The sequence below is a fragment of the Prionailurus viverrinus genome, chromosome F2 (assembly GCF_022837055.1).
Source record: "Prionailurus viverrinus isolate Anna chromosome F2, UM_Priviv_1.0, whole genome shotgun sequence".
NCBI lineage: Eukaryota > Metazoa > Chordata > Mammalia > Carnivora > Felidae > Prionailurus > Prionailurus viverrinus.
The window spans coordinates 52,526,933-52,545,351 of record NC_062578.1 but is presented as its reverse complement, the minus strand read 5'-3'; positions in this window follow the sequence as shown (position 1 = coordinate 52,545,351).

Sequence of the window (18,419 nt, the reverse complement as noted above, 5' to 3'; positions counted from 1 at the left end):
GAATGTATATTCCGCTGCTTTAGGATGAAATGTTCTGAATATATCTGTTAAGTCCATCTGGTCCAGTGTGTCATTCAAAGTCATTGTTTACTTGTTGATTTTCTGATTTGATGATCTGTCCATTGCTGTGAGTGGGGTGTTGAAGTCTCCTACTATTATGGTGTTACTATCAATGAGTTTCTTCATGTTTGTGATTAATCTATATATTTGGTTGCTTTCACATTTGGAGCATAAATGTTTACAATTGTTAGGTCTTCTTGGTGGATAGACCCCTTGATTATGATATAATGCCCTTCTTCATTTCTTGTTGCAGTCTTTATTTTAAAGTCTAGATTGTCTGATATAAGTATGGCTACTCCAGCTTTCTTTTGTCGACTGTTCACATGATAGATGGTTCTCCATCCCCTTACATTCAATCTGAAGGTGTCTTTAGGTCTAAAGTGGGTCTCTTGTAAACAGTATATAGATGGATCTTGTTCTTATCCATTCTATTAGCCTTGTCTTTTGATTGGAGCATTGAATCCATTGATGTTTAGAGTGAGTACTGAAAGATATGAATATTTTGGCATTATGTTGCCTGTCAAGCTGGAGTTTCTGGTGGTGTTCTCTGGTCCTTGTGTAGTCTTTGTTGCTTTTGGTCTTCCCTCCTCTCCCCAACCCCCCAGCCCTGCATCTTTTCTCCCCTCCAAGTCCCCCTTAAAATTTCTTGCAGGCTGGTTTCGTGGTCACAAACTCCTTTAATTTTTGTTTGGGTTTTAATCTCTCCTTCTATTTTTAATGACAGCCTTGCTGGATAAAGAATTTTTGGCTGCATATTTTTCCGATTCAGCACATCAAATATATCCTGCCACTCCTTTCTGGCCTGCCAAGTTTCTGTGGATAGGTCTGCTACAAACCTGATCTGTCTTTCCTTGTAGGTTAAGGACTTTTTGTCCCTTGCTGCTTTGATGATTCTTTCCTTGCCTGAGTATTTTGTGAATTTGACTATGATCTGCCTTGTTGATGGTCAGTTTTTGTTGAATCTGATGGGAGTTCTCTGTGCTTCCTAGATCTTGATGTCTGTGTCTTTCCCCAGGTTAGGGAAGTTTTCTACTATGATTTGCTCATAGAACCCTTCTACCCCTTTTTCTCTCTCTTCATCTTCTAGTACCCCTATGGTTCTGATGTTATTCCTTTTTAATGAGTCACTGAGTTCTCTAATTTTTATTTGGTGCTTTTTTGCCTTAGTCTCCTTCTTTTTTCCTGCTTCATTGTTTTCCATAAGTTTGTCTTCTATATCACTGGTTCACTGCTCTGCCTCATCCATCCTTACCACTGGGGCACCCATTTGAGATTGCAGCTCAATTATAACATTGTTTATTTCATCCTGACTAGCTTTTATCTCCACAGAAAGGGATTTTAATCTGTTTTCAACCCCAGCTAGTATTCTTATTATTGTGATTCTAAATTCTGGTTCAGATATCTTGCTTGTATCTGTGTTAAGTCCCTGGCTGTCATTTCTTCCTGTTCATTCTTTTGGGGTGAATTCCTTTGTTTTTTCATTGTGAAGGAAGAAAAAGAATAAGGTAAAAAAAATTTAATTTTAATTAAAAATAAGAATTAAGAGCAACACAAAAAAAATCAAAGGATGCTAGATCCAAAGTGTGTTCTGGTCTGATTGTTTAAAGGAGCTTGACAGAAGAGAGAAAAAGGGGAAAGATAAGAAAATAAAGGAAAATGTTTGAAAATTTGAAAAAATGAATGCAATGAGATAGAATAAAATGAAATGATGGAGGTAAAAAAATACAATTTGAAATATTTACAAAGTAGCAAAAATATTAGAAAAAATTTTTTAAATATTTTTAATAGAAATGGGAAATTTTTTGTCTTTCTGTATTCAGAATAAGAAAAAAAAATTGAATAGATGGACCAGGAAACAGACTGAAGTACAATTGAAATTACATCAGTTTCCCCTAGAAGTTGAACTATGAAGCACTTAAGAGTCCATAAACTAAGCAAGTGGAGAGACTTGTGTTGTTCCTGAAGAGTGATGGTGGCCCAGTTGGGCGGGGCTTACTGTAAGGGCTCTGTTATCCACTAGATGGCACTGCTTAGCTTACTGGGATGGATTGTTGTGGTGCTTATAGGTGTGCATGTACATGTGCAGGAGGGGTGGAAATGGCGTCCCCCAGCTTCCCAGTCTCTAGTATCAGAACTCTACTTGACCAGCAATCATGTATCCATCCTTTGTCTCCAGTTCCTCTTCACTCCCCACTTTTACACTGTCAGTGACAAAGCCATCAGGCTACCTGGTGGCACCTCCCTCCTGAATTTTATCTCCAATGTGGCTGTGTTTCCCAACCCCTCCGTTCTCCAGGACTGTGGCTTTGACCTGCTCAGACTTTCTAGGGGAGGGTCTCACTGATCAATGGCTAGGTGCCAGTCACATCCAGGAACATTCATGGGACTGTGCTGTTGTCAATGCCCAGAGCCTGTGGCTGGGTGCCAGCCCACCCCAGAAAAAGTTCACACGATAGTGTAGCAGCAGCATTTCAGGGATTATGGGAAATCACAACACACATTTGGTGCTAGGTTTCCCCCTTAATGTCCTTGTTCTAGCACCAGCAAATGTGGTTGTTCCCCACGATCCACTGGGACCTTTGCATGTGGGGAGACCACACAACCTCTATCAGACGTCCTCCCAGCAGGGAGCAGGGGAACCACCTCTCCACGTGTGGCCCAAGGACACCCAGACCTCACTCTGTTCCTGGGGATTCACCCCTCCCACCAAGGCACCACCAGGTATCGAGCTGTGGAGTTTCAGACCCTAAATTCCCCCTGTTTATAGAGTCTTAATGGAATTTAAACCCTCTCTTTTCTCCTTTCTCCCTTTTTTGTTCAGTCCCTTGTGTACTCTTTCTTTTCTCTTCAGCTGCTTTCCGGGGAGGGGGCATGCTTTCCATACTCTCCCCCATCTCTGTCCTCTCTTCTCAAGCAAAAACAGCTCCCTGCTCTGTGTTTTCTTCCCCTGTTCACCTCTCCACACTGCATAACTGCTGAGTTCTCTGGTTCAGGTTGTGTTAATTGTTGTGTTAATCCTCAAACCAGTTTTCTAGGTGTGCAGGATGGTTTAGTTTGATCTGGCTGTATTTCAGGGACAAAAGAATGCAAAAAGAAAAAAAAAACTTTCCAGGCTGTTCTGCTATCTTGGCCCTCCACCCAAAATGAAAAGCTCTCAACTTGGTGCTTCTAATAATACACCCTTCAAAATGCCACTGTATTGATAAAAATCCTTTGATACAACAGCAGCCCACAGATAATTTAAATATGTGAAGATGTGATCAAAGAAATGAATTTTTTGCCCAATTTTGATAATTTTATAACTGCCTCTAGTTTATTAAATGCCTCTCTATACAACTTTTCTGAACCTTTTCTCTTAACTCTGATGAAGGCAAAATAGACTTACAGATACACTGTTTTCTTTTTTTTTAACTTTATTCATTTATTTTGAGAGAAAGAGAGTGGGGGAGAAGCAGACAGATGGAAAGAGAGAATCCCAAGCAGGCTCTGCACTGTCAGCACTGAGCCCGGTGTGGGGCTCCATCTCACAAACAGTGAGATCATGACCTGAACTGAGATCAAGCATCGAACATTTAACCTACTGAGCCACCCAGGCACCCCCTGATAAACTGTTTTCTACTAAATACCATGGTGTGCAACTTTCCATATTTGGTCTCAATTCTATTTCAAAAAAAAAACCTAAATATCTTAAAAGCCTATACCTGTTTCAATATAGTACTTTCATCACTATTTGCAGGGGAAATGCTAAAAATTTGGGAAGACCTAAATTAGATGTAGAAGACAGATATGTGGATAGCAAGAATTTGTTCATTCAGCTACCAGTATTAATAGGAAAAATGTATAATTATCCAAGTTAAGATACTTTGGAGAATGAAACTAGAAGTGAAATTGAGATGCTATTAATAATTATGTTGGGACAATAGGTACAAATTAGACTTTTCCCAATCAGACTGGGTTGTATGCTTAGCATAATTATTAAGCATCTGTTAACATGACAAGCATAGGGATATTTTTAAAATAAAAAAGTTGCTGCCTTCAAGGATCCTTGAGTCTAGCAACTGAAAGGAATAAATCAGTCCTGCTAATGCTGAAATAGCAAAAAGGCACTGTCTTGCCAGCCAGTTGCTTGCAGTGGTAACTCTCATCCCTTGTTTGAACTCTGGGATTAGCTTGGGGTCTAGGCTTCCATTATCTGTTTGGACACTTGTATGGCTTGACTCGAGCCATAGTTATGACCCAGCTTTGCCCTCTTAATGTCTTTTTTTGTGTGTATGCCCTGTTCCCACTGCGGTGGCCCAAGTCCTGTAAGTAGGATTACATGAATGCTCTTGTTACCGGACCTGCACATGCTGCAAAAATGATCCAAGTTTGAGTGTATGTTTACTCCCTGAGGATTTATGATATACATAGCACTGATATTAAATCTCTACATTGGCACTAAGTAGATCATTTTGTAAATTGTTGGTAATATGTTGTGCATTCTTCTATATATTGGCTTCCTTATATATGTGGAATAATGCAATCTTCAAAACAACCCTATGACATTGATCCTATCATTATTCTCAATTTGTAGATGAGGAAACAGTTTCAGAGAGGTTGATTAATTTGTCCCAGGTACCCAGCTAATAAGCATGGAACTAGGATTCAAATGCAGAAATCAGGCTCTACACCTCCTACTCCTAACACTACACTTCACTGGACTGGGCAGAACAACATGCTCAACTTGAAATTGGCATTCTGGAATTAATCCTCACTATCAGCTCAACTGAAATATAAGAAGTTTAAGTATTAATCCCTTAAACTATAAAGAAAGCAAATTTAACTGTATATCTTCTCAACAAGTGTGTGTGTTTCAAATGAAGGAATCTGAAACTACTTAGAGAGTACACTGTCCTTTCACAAAGTAAATATATACTAATGTAATTAGAGGAAGGAAGGAGTCTGTATTTTAAGAGTTGAAGAAAAGATAGTGATTTAAGCTCCAAAACCCACAGGAAATCCACGATCCTTTATCCAACAGTACAATCAGTTGAGTGGTCCAAGTATCCATCATTCCAAAATATCTCTCCAAAGAGCAAATGCAGAAGATTGGTTCAATCAAAATCTTCAGTTGGAAATGTTCTTTATCATGCTGGTCACATAAAGATGCTTGGCTTATTTCTATATTTTGAATAAGTTAGTTTAAACTGTGCTTCAATTACTCAACTCTAGATAGAATTACAAGAATGGTATTCGATATCACTTAAATAAAGAAGTATCTTCTAGCCTATCTATACAAAGTAAAATTTTATTCCATCAGAACATACCAAGTACTCTTCATAACTGGATTTATTTTTGCGAATAGAAGTAAAGCCCTCTTGCTTTCAACCTGAATTGTTGAAAAGCATTCCTAATTGTCTTTGTTCACTCCTGTTGTCTTAAATATGGACAAAAGACCTTAAGGTGCCTCCACTAGTTTCCCAAGGATGGGGTATAATGCAGTAACCTTAGAATGAAAACTGAATTCAATAGCTGTCTGTTCCTGACACTTAATAGCCACTATTGAGCCAAACCCTTAATCACTTAATCATTTATGTACTGGTTTCCTAAACTGTAAAATGGGTGATTTCTGACCTATTGAATTTAAAATATCGGTTCAGGGGCATCTGAGTTGGCTGAGTCAGTTAAGCATTGTACTTCTGCTCAGGTCATGATCTTGTGGTTTGTGAGTTCAAGCCCCATGTTGGTCTCTGTGCTGACAGCTTGGAGCCTGTTGCAGATTGTGTGTCTCCCTCTCTCTGTCCCTCTCCTGCTTATATTCTGTCAAAAATAAGTAAACATTAAAAAAAATACTTTAGATCATCGTTTCAAAATTTAAATGGCCCAATGTATATAAATATACTTTGCAACTTAGAGGTGCTATATAAGTGCATATCCATTTAATAGGAAATATGTGTAACTAATTAGGCAGTATGACTTCCAGGTATACTTTGGAAGTTGTTGAGAATTTTCCATTTTAAGTATTAGCATCTTTTTGTTGTTGTTACTGCCTTTGAGTTCTTATGACTGAAACTTCTTTGAATTCTGAGGTTGCTCTATACATACTCTGTCTGCACTAACCTGTAGTTCATTAGGCTTTATGAGATGTGTGTTGTGGTCTAGATTTACATACTCTGTTAAATAATAAAAATAGTTAAATCCCTTGATTTGTGTTTCAGTGTACTTTCTTTGGATATGAAAAATCCTGTAGTATAAAGGGTTATACTAGTTACTTGGTTGTATCCCCAGTCAGTGCTGCTGCTTTCAGATGATTTCAAAATTGTTAGAATTGCAGCAAATTTATATGCCATTATATGCATCTTCCTGGGACTATGTATGTGATTTTTGTCATGGGCAACTGACTTAGGATAAAACTAATATTCTTTAAAGTTGTCACAAGCAAAATGCAGCTTAGGCATAGATGACCCATAGAAAGAAAAATACTATTTTTTTCCAAGTTTTTATTTAAATTCCAGTTGCTTAACATACAGGGTAATAGTCATTTCCGGTGCAGAATCTGGTGATTCAACACTTAAATACAACACCCAGTGCTCATCACAAGTGCTCTCCTTAATCCCCATCACGCATTTAATGTATCCCCCATCCAGGCCCTCCCCCAGCAACCCTCATTTCTTCTCTATATTTAGGAGTCTTTTATGGTTTGCCTCTTTTTTTTTTCTTCCTTCCCCTGTGTTCATCTGTTTTGTTTCTTAAATTTCACATGTGAGTGAAATCATATGTTCTTTTTTCTTTCTCTGACTGACTTGTTTCGCTTAGCCTAATACATTCTAGCTCCATCCACATCATTGTGAATGGCAAGATTTCATTTTGTTTTTATGGCTGAGTATTATGGCTAACAGACATATGGAAAGATGTTCCACATCACTCATCAGGGAAATATAAATCAAAACTACAGTGAGATACCACCTCACACCAGTCAGAAAACGTTATAGGAAACAACAGGTATTGGTGAGGATGTGGAGAAAGGGGAACCCTCTTTCACTGTTGGAATCAAAACTGATGCAGTCACTCTGGAAAACAGTAAGGAGGTTCCTCAAAAAGTTAAAAGTAGAACCTATTGACCTATTGAATTTAAAATACTGGTTCAAAATGTAAAGGGCCCATTGTATACAAATATTCTTTACAACTTAGTGCTATTGCTGAATCATTGCACAAGGGATACATGCAGCTGTATGTTTATAGAAGCATTATCAACAATAGCCAAATTATGGGAAGATCCCAAATGTCCATTGACTGATGAATGGATAAGGAAGATGTGGGGTGTGTGTGTACACACACATACACACACACACACACACACACACGCGCACACACACACACACACACACACGTTCTTTATATTTTCTGAACCATTTGAGAACATGCTGCATATATCAAGCCACCTTAACCCTAATGCTTTAATGTGAATTTCCTAAAAACAAGGATATTCTCCTACCTAACCATCCTAATCAAATTCAGAAAACTTAATATACAGGAATTGCATTTAAAAATTTTTTTGAAGTAGACACACAATGTTACATTGGTTTTAGGAATACAACATAGTGGTTTGGTAAGTTTCCACATCATGCAGTATTTATAAATGTAGCCACCATCTATCAACTTACAACATATTACAATACCATGGACTATATTCCCTAAGCTTTATCTTTTATCCCCATGACCTATCAATTCCATAACTGGAATCCTGTATCTCCCACTCCTGTTCACCTCTTTTGCCCATTTCCCAAACTCCTTCCTCTCTGGCTATCATCAGTTCTCTGTATTTATGGCTCTGTTTCCGCTTTCTATAGGTTTTGATTTTTAGATTCTACATAAAAGTGAAATCATATGGTATTGGTCTTTGTCTGACTTATTTCACTTAGCATAATACCCTCAAGTGCCATCCATGTTGTCACAAATGGCAAGATCTCATTCTTAATTATGACTGAATAATCCATTTTAAATACACAACACCTTTTCTTCATTCATCTATCAATGGACATTTGGATTTCTTCCATGTCTTGCCTATGGTAAATACTGCTGCAATAAACATAGGGGTGCATATATCTTCTTGAATTAGCATTTTCTTTTTCTTTGGATAAATCCTGAGTGGTAGAATTACTGAAGTATATTATGGTATCCTATTTTTAATTTTTTGAGGAACCCCCATACTGTTAGAGGAACCATTTTGGATTTTAAGGGAGTTACTGTTACACATAAGGCCACAACCCACCAGGTCTTTCATTCCTTTTATGAAGAAGTGGAGAAGTGTCCTCCCATTTCTGTCATGATGAAGAATCAGTTTCTAGCCCTAGCAGAGATTATAGCCCAGACTCTAAAGATCTCTTCTTGTTATGTATGTGGGGGAACCGATATGGGGCACCAATGGCCATGGGAGGCTAGAGAATTAGATCCCTGTAAACCTTACAGTGGAATAGAATACTCCAGTCCTGGTCCCAGGGTTTGGATTCTCAAAACCTCAATTATTGGGAAAAACTGCCTTGCCTGGTGGGGAGGGAAGTTCACCATCTCTGTTGAAAGCTTAACATGCCTAGGCCAATGATTTTATAAGTCAATCCACGGGAAACCCAATGGTGGGGAACCCCAGATCACCTTGAGCCAGATCCCCACCTTTTGTCTAACTTCTCTTATCTCCTAGAGGCATGGGGCAATGTCAACACAGCCATCAGATGACAGGCCCCAGGTGGACTATACTGGATATGTGGAAGGACAGCCTATACAGTACTTCCCCCAGGCTGGTCAGTGTCATGTGTGCTGAGAACTATTCATCCAAATTTCTTCCTGCTCCCACTTGCCAGGGGGAACATTTAGGCATCCAAGTGTATGGGGACAGGGAAACATGTCCTACAAATTGGCAGTTGGAAAGATGACAAATGGCCTCCTGAGCATATATATAATCCATCATTATGGTCTCGCCACCTGAGCAGAGGATAGGTCCAGGGGCTACCACACTCCCATTTACATGTTAAACCACATGATCAGACTGCAAGTAGTTGTAGAAATTATATTCAATGAAACTGCCAGAACTCTTAACTTACTAGCCAAGCAGCAAACCAAAATGTGCAATGTTATCTATCAAAATCACTTGGCTTTAGATTACTTGCTTGCTTCTGAGGGAGGAGTTTGCAGAAAATTTAATAAGAGTAACTGCTGCCTACAGACAGATGATGAATGAAAAGTCCTAGAGGAGATCATAGATCGAATGAGAAAGATTGCTTATGTCTCAGTCCAGACCTGAGAGGGTTGGAACCCTGGGGAGTTATTTGGAGAATGTTTTTCAACTCTTGGGGGATTCAAAACTCGCATAGGTATTATCCTTTTGATTTTGGGAGCTTGCTTAATCCTACCTTGCCTAGCTCCCCTGGTTATATGGTCTGTCTTCAGCTTCATTTAGGTAATGGTCAAAAGGAAAACAGCCACGCATGTGATTATGTTATGGAAGTATAAACTTCTGAACCAAGATGATGCTCTTTGACCCAAAATAGGGGGTCTGAGCATCAAAGGGGTAGAATGTGGTAGAGACCTTCCCTAAGGAATGTGGTGAGAACCTCAAGACAAAGGAAGGCAACCTGGCTATCTGCCCTTTTGCTACCTTCCTCATGACTCTATAACATAGACCACCCATTCAGACTCTATGTTACCATATGTGGGAGACAAAGGAGCAAAAATTGTACAAAGGGCTATACTCTGCTGTGCTTGGGGCTCAGTTTTTTGGGTACCAACTGCTGAGCCCGTGCCAGCACGACAAACAAAGTTGCTTCCTGCAAAGAAAAGCCTCAGTGTCCCATTTCTCTGTGCAAGAATCTTGCTACATTCCCACAGAACTTTTGTTTGTAGATGTATGATAAATTTTAGTTGTTAAAATGGGGGAAAGACAGGAGGAACATCTTATGCCACCATGATACCAATATCACCCTCAACCCAGCTGGAAATCTTAAAGGATATTTTCATGTCGGCTTTCATTTCCTCATTATTCATTTCCTCTAAATATTGCAGAGTTTGGTTTCCAACCTTATTTCTACCAAACTGATTGATATTTACTAATGACTTCATAATTATCAACTTATAGGCCTTCTCTCCTTCCTCATCCTCTTTTATATCTTGTGATTTGACACTTGGAGATGTTCTCTTATTTCTTCCTCCATACTATCCAGATATTTTCCAAAACCAAATCTTTGACTTCTGCTGCACTCTCCCCTTGGCAATTCATATTCAATCTAAACAGATAGCTCTTAAATCTGTACGTCCAACCTCACTTGGTTACTAAATTCTAATATTTAATATGCAACTACTTTCTAGATTTCTTTGCCTATTTGGTCTAGAGGCATCTCAAATTCATCATGACCAAAATTTAAACCGCTTCAGCTTCCATTCTCTGACACTCTTCTTTGAATCACTATTCTCTTAATGAGCCAGGCTTTAAATTTAAATGACATCCTATCTTCTTTACCCTCACAATTCATTAAATACAATAAGATGGTTAAGTGAGTTTCCCTAATTCTGTCAAACCCGGGTTGTTCTTCCTCTTGTCACATTCAACAACTCCTTCTTTAATCTAGTTTATACTTGGCTGATTAATCTTCTTTAAGGATCGCCTTAAGCATTTGCTTCCTATTCAAAAATCTAAAATGACTCTGTACTACTGAATAATATTTGGATGCCAAGCCTGTTCTTCAATGGTCTGGCTTCAAAAAAAATTTTATCCTGCTGTTTTCTATGATTTTTCTATAACACAGGGCTATTTGCTCCATGTACATATCCTGCATTTTCAGTCTCTATATCTTGCAAAATGTTATTCACTTGCCACCTGATTTCCCTATGCTTGCTAACTCTTGCACTGAAGTAGTTCTAGATTCTACTCCTTCTTTAAGGGATTAGTTTACATTCCATCTTTATTGTGAAATAGTTCTTAGTCTTCCAGATGGAAATAATCTCTTTTATGAAATCTTAGATTATTTTTATCTTTATTTCATCTATGGCATTGGTCATTTTTGGCTTTGTACTATGTAATAAGTTTAATGAAATTTTAATAAATATTTATGAAACACTTGCATGTACCAGGCACATTGGTAGATACTGAGGATGCAAAATTAAACAGAGTTCAAATCCTCAACCAGCCTCCATTCTAGTACGTTTATGAACATTTATCTTCCCTACAAAATGAAAATATTTTGGAGAAGACCATTTCAAAATACGTTAAAAAGAAAAAATCAGTTTATGGAAAAATAATAACATAAATACTTTGATCAGAAGAAATTTTTTAAAAATTCTTAACTTCAAGATCTCTACCACAGGTAGAAAAGTTCTCAGAGAATTCTATTACTTTACATATGTCTCAGTCTATACTAAATTTCACTTAATTTCAACTACAGTTCAACTTTATGCTAATTCATTTTTTCTTCCTCTTCCTTAGTAACTAAAGTAACTTTTTTAAATAAATGAAACAAAAAGGAAAATTTTGTTATAAGGAATGACTTTGAAAGTTTCCATGTGAAAATAAATTAGGATATACTCCTAAATACAGACTTGGTAATAAAAAAGTGTTTTGTAAAAGATTGGTCATAAATGACTTGTCTAATAAGACAATATTCATATCAATATATAGCAGTGGTTCTTAAATGTTAGTATATATCAGAAAAATTTGCAAACTTTAAAACAACACAAATCAATAGGGACCCACTCCCAGAATTTCTGATCCAATAGGTCTAGGATAGGGCTTTAGAATTTGTATTTTTGTCAAGGTCTCAGATGATGTTGATGCAGTTGTTCCAGTGATCACATTTTGACAACTACTACTCTACAGAATTACTTTGCTCCATGAATATTTTGAAAATATTTCTAAGGGCATCCAATTCCTTTTTTCATTTCTTAAGAATTTTTAGAGAAGAGAAAATGGTCCTATATCATGATCTTCTCTTGGCTACTTTGATTAGTAGTCTTAGATCTCTACACCATTCATCAATTCTAGTCATGACAAAACTAATAAACACTTTGAAGGCTAATGTTATCAAACCATTATGTAGTAGATAATCTCATAGCATAATAAAATCTATCAATATATAATATTATCGCCACTTTGCATATATTCAACAGTAGGTAGAGCTAAAACTCCCACAAAGGTCTGCCTGACACCAGATTGAGGCTTTACTCTTCCTACTATTTCCTTTGAGAAAATAAATTTGTAGAGACCAGGATGCATTGTTCTAGTGTTTGTTACACAACTTAATTGAACAGAGATAATATATTTTCTGAATATTTGATGAAATTTCTCAGACAAAATTATTCCACCATGTCTCCTTATAAATAGCCTATTTCCTTTTTGTTAATTTTCTATTTTATCATTAATAGTGAGCTCTTGGTGAGGGCATACATTACTTGTTTTCATATTCTCATCAGTGAAGCATATTTTCTGCCACACAGTAGACATCCAAGAGTCAATGAAGTGAACTAGGGTTATCTAACATTTTATGTTCTAAAGGCCAAGGCTTATCACCTAGTATCAGCAGTGATTAGATTTAAACACTTAGAAAGATACAAGCAATTTTCTGGAAAAGACTAAGGAAATTCACAATTTTATAGGGCATGTATGTTTTTAATCACTTCTTGGATCCCAATCAATCAATAATACTTCCTGGAATAATAAAACAAAATAAAAAACAGATACTAAAAAGTAATATATTAGGACTCTAATTCTCTTTCAACAGTGCTTGTTTTATGCCCTGACTCTGAGGAACATTTATTACTATGAGTTAAATAAGGAAAACCTTGGGGTGCCTGGGTGGCTCAGTTGGGTGAGTGTCCAACTTCGGCTCAGGTCATGATCTTGTGGTTCATGGGTTTAAGTCCTGCATTAGGCTCTGTGCTGACAGCTCACAGCCTGGAGCCTGCTTCAGATTCTGTGTCTTCCTCTCTCTCTCTCTCTCTGCCCCTCTCCTGCGCATGTTCTTTCTCTCTCTCAAAAATAAGAATATTTTTAAAAATTTAAATAAGGAAAAACTCTTTTTTTTCTATAAAGGGGTCATTCTCCCCACTCTTATCTGAAGAACAATTACCATTGTTCTTTTTAAGGCACAAAAATATCTGTATTATGCATATATATTACATTGATAATATTTCTGTCAATGAAGAATAGAAAAAATTCTCTTCATATGACCCTTTCCAAAGTGCCTGCCTGAGAAAGTAGTAAATTGGAAGTCACTAGAACAAAATTAAAATCTTGATCAAAACCCAGATGTTGAAAATCTATGGCCAAACTCCAGGGTAAAAAAATACATAAATATATACATATATAAATTTCAGGGGCATGATTGCCAAAGGAAATCAACTTAAAAACTGTGTTGACAGGGGACCATCAGTGAGAAATCATAGGAAGCAAGAAAGCATATAATTAGATACTTGATCTGTGACATATTAAAGTTAAGTCAAGATGATGTGAACGAAGTCATGGTACAGTCTGAAAGACCTACCATGAAACCAAGAGTAAAAACAAAAGGATCATGTAGCTGAAGGTTTCAAAGCAGCAAATAAACTATGACATGCTCTTGAAACAAAATGACATCCACTGGTGAGGGTCTAGGGGATCATCATGTCAAGAACCACTACATCCAAACACAAATAACATTTACCAATATGTAAATAGATAAATGTTCTATAATGTTCTATATATACATACATATGTAATGAAAGATGGTTTTCTTTTTTTTTTTTTAACCTCTTACTTTAACACACCCAGAAGCCTGAAAAATTGTAAATCCACCAAACAAAACCTGCTCTATCCTTGGAACCTGAAGATTTCTGGAGTCCTAGAGCTAAGCATAATAAACATCAAGCTCTAGGCTCAAAGAGAAATGGCAAAAAATCAATAACCTGAGCAGATAATAATCAAAGTGTGAAAAAATCGTGCTTTGTGTTTCTACAAAACTTAGAGCTGGGACTCAGTTGAATTATAAGCCCAAGTCTGAAGCCAGTATTTCCACAGATTCTTTGCCACCAAACACAGTATTCCAGGATGAATCTGAAACATGGTAAGACTATTCGGTTTTTAACATATTGGTAAGTGAATATTAATAGCATTACTCACCTGAATATTGATAGCACTACTGAGGTTCTTAAAATACTATGCCTAGCTTGATTTTTACCCAGAATCTTCTACAACACGTAACTGTTACCATAATCTAGACACAAATCTAATGTTTGTCAAAATATTGGCCAGTAAAGCATATATCCATGGTCAAGATTTAATTTACATGTCAAATCGAAAGGATGAGTGAAGAAGGAAGGACATATTTGTCTCTTTAGGTTTAAGTGCGACTGACGCTAACATAACATTTTAAATTGTGCTGATCAAATTTTAAATAAGTATCATAAAGTAATAAAGGACTTGGAATGAATCAGACCTGAATGCATTAGAATTTTTTCTGTTATGAATTTTTTTTGTTTTTTTCTATGTGACCTTAGGCAAGTTTCTCACCCTCTTTGAGCTTTGCCTTCCTAACCTGTAAATGAGATAACTGTATTAAATAACACATAAAAGATGAGATAGACATTGAACTGGACACTTTATATTTTCTATTATCTAGGAAATGTCCCATAATCTGTGTCCAAAGTGATATTTATCATGCATCTAATAAAAATATGTTTCTGGGCACCTTGTTTAGGACCCCTTCTGAGATCTGGGAAGAAGCCCTAGCAATGTGTGATTTTTTGGTGTATGTCAACTTAATTTTTAAAATTTGGATACATTAATCTCATTTTTAATTTAATTTTAATGCCTAAATTCAACTTCATAATATTGTATATACAGTTGACCCTTGAACAACACAGGAGTTAGAGGTGCCAGCCCTCCATGCAGTAGAAAATCTGCATGTAACTTTCAACTCCCCCAAAACTTTACTAATAGCCTACTGCTGACCAGAAGCCTTGCCAATAACATCAACAGTTGATTAACACATATTTTGTGTGTTATATGTATTACATACTATATTATTACAATACAGTAAGCTAGAAAAAAATTTAAGAAAATTACAAGGAAGAGAAAATATATTTATAGCACTGTATTTGTCAAAAACAATCTGTATAAATGGACCCTCAGTTCAAACCCATGTTGATCAAGCATGAACTGTATTCTTAGCTTCATAAATTGAAATTGAAATTCCCACAAAACCTCTATCTACCTGTAACTATGCCTATAATTATGTCATTACTAATAATCGGTAACTCTAGGGGCACCTGGGTGGCTCTGTCAGTTAAGGGTCCGACTTCAGCTCAGGTCATGATCTCACAGTTTGAGTTTGAGGCCCACATCAGGCTCTGTGCTGATAGCTCAGAGCCTGGAGCCTGCTTTGGATTCTGTTTCTGTCTGTCTGTCTGTCTCTCTCTGTGTCCCTCCCCCACTCACTCTGTGAGTTTGAGCCCCGCATCGGGATTTGTGTTCACAGCACGGAGCCTGCTTGCGATTCTCTCTCTCCCTCTCTCTCTCTCTGCCCCTCCCCTGCTCACACCGTCTCTGTCTCTGTCCAAATAAATAAGTAAACTTAAAAAAAATAAACGTTTGGGGCGCCTGAGTGGCTCAGTTGGTTAAGTGTCCGACCTCAGCTCAGGTCATGATCTCGCAGTCCATGGGTCAGAGCCCCGCGTCGGGCTCTGTGCTGACAGCTCAGAGCCTGGAGCCTGTTTCCGATTCTGTGTCTCCCTCTCTCTCTGCCCCTCCCCCGTTCATGCTCTGTCTCTCTCTGTCCCAAAAATAAATAAACGTTGAAAAAAAAATTTTTTTTAAATAAATATTTTAAAAGTTTTAATGTTATCAGTAACACTAAAATTCAGTATAATTTTTTTTCCTAGCTTAAAATAATCACAAAAGGTTACTTTTAAAGTATATATTTATGGAATCTGAGATCACAATTAAGTGTGTATAACTAATTTTGCTTTTCATAGCTGAATTGCCATCAACAATGGCTTTGCACACACCTGAAAAACAAATAATCCAGTGAAGAAATGGGCAAAAAACATAAATAGACACTTCTCTAAAGAAGACATCCAGTTGGCCAACAGGCACATGAAAAGATGCTCAACATCACTCCTCATCAGGGAAATACAAATCAAAACCACACTCAGATACCACCTCATGCCCATCAGAGTGGCTAAAATGAACAAATTAGGAGACTGTACATGCTGGAGAGGATGTGGAGAAACGGGAACCCTCTTGCACTGTTGGTGGGAATGCAAACTGCTGTACCCGCTCTGGAAAACAGTGTGGGGTTCCTCAAAAAATTAAAAATAGTTCTACCCTATGACCCAGCAATAGCACTGCTAAGAATTTACCCAAACGATACAGGAGTACTGATGCATAGAGGCACTTGTACCCCAATATTTATAGCAGCACTTTCAACAATAGCCAAATTATGGAAAGAGCCTAAATGTCCATCGACTGATGAATGGATAAAGAAATTGTGGTTTATATACACAATGGAATACTACATGGCAATGAGAAAGAATGAAATATGGCTTTTTGTAGCTACGTGGATGGTACTGGAGAGTGTTATGCTAAGTGAAATAAGTCATAGAAAGACAGATACCATATGGTTTCACTCTTATGTGGATCCTGAGAAACTTAACAGAAGACTATGGTGGAGGGGAAAGAAACAAAAGAGAGAGGGAGGGAGGCAAAACATAAGAGACTCTTAAAAACTGAGAACAACTAAGGGTTGATGGGGGGTGGGAGATGGGTATTGAGGAGGGCACCTGTTGGGATGTTGGGATGAGCACTGGGTGTTGTATGGAAACCAATTTGACAATAAATTTTCATATTAAAATAACTCAATGCCTACGGGAAGTTAAAAGTATCTTTCAAGTTTGCCCTTTCCAAATAGGTGGTTAAGTCAGGTGCAGTTTTGAAAATGTTAGCAAATATTATCAAAACCTTTGTGTATTGGGTGAAGAAAGAAGCCCATTTTGTTTTAACACTGTAAGAGAACAGATACTTAGCATTGGAAGGAAAAAGGCTGAGTTTAAATGATATTGGATCCAACCCAAAATTGTCAAGCCAGGTAGGCTGCTTACAAAGACCATCTGCCCAGAACCATAATGTCCAAATCAAAACTTCAAGAATGAACACAAGAGTCCAATTGCCCATATACACTTTACTCAAATACACAAGAATAAATTTAGAGAGAGACGGAGAGCATATGTGTAGGGGAGAGAATTAATGTGGGAAAAGCTGACCTCTTTGTGCTGGATGATCCAATGCCTCAGAGTGGCAGGTGCAAAGAATGAATCCACCCTCACCTGATGTCCAATCCCATGAGTCTCTCATTTTGGGAGTTTCTTGCAATCTAAGTATCTCAAGACACAAAGCACACAACTTAATCTGGTGTCACCTGAAGAAACAGCTATTCTTGAGCCCTGGAGGAAAAACTGCCTGTGTGGGATGAATTAAGTAAATATATAGTATATTGCACTGTATGCTTGGCCTAAGGGATTTCTTGAGTGACTTTTCATGGTAAACAATTCTGCTTTACACCTAGTTTAAGAAATGAATCTTTAAGAAATAATTCTTGGGGCACCTGAGTGGCTCAGTCAGTTGTGGCCAACTCTTGATTTCAACTCAGATCATGACCTCACGGTTCATGAGTTCAAGCCCCACATCAGGGTCTGCACTGATAGTATGGAGACTGCTTGGGATCTCTCTCCCCCTCTCTCTGTCTCCCTCTCTCTGTCTCTCTCTTCCTCTCTCTCTTTCTCTCTCTGCCCCTCCCCTGCTCATGTGTATTCTCTCTCTTCTCTGAAAATAAACTTAAAAAAAGAAGTCAATATCTTAAGATTTCTAATCAAGATTCTGTAACAGAAATAGGAAGAAATCAAGTATACATAGCAAGTATAAATTATCAGGTCCTGATATTCAGATATGCAAAGATAATATGCCTCCTTAGTTTTTTATAAATAAACTCAGATCCCTATCCTACCTGATTTTAATCAATTTTAACATTAGTAATTTCAAATTTAAGCTAGCCCTGTAAGAGTTTTCTTTCCCTGTCTTCCTCTCCCAGGTTTCTGGATTCTTACCTAAATTTGTAGGGATTAGTGAGTCGTGGTGGTGGTGGTGTGTGTAGAGCAGGGCAAAGTTGATTATTGGAAGAATCTGGTCACTTGCTGACACTTTCAGCCTCCTTGGTCCCTAGCATTTCATGCTCCCATGCCAGCATCCACGGAGATCCGCTATCCCATTGGTCCTAGCTTTTGTTTCACCGTCTATGTTCCCCTCTCCATATAGAGAAACATTTTCTGATTTGCTATACTTCTTTGACATTCTTGAGCCATGAGAT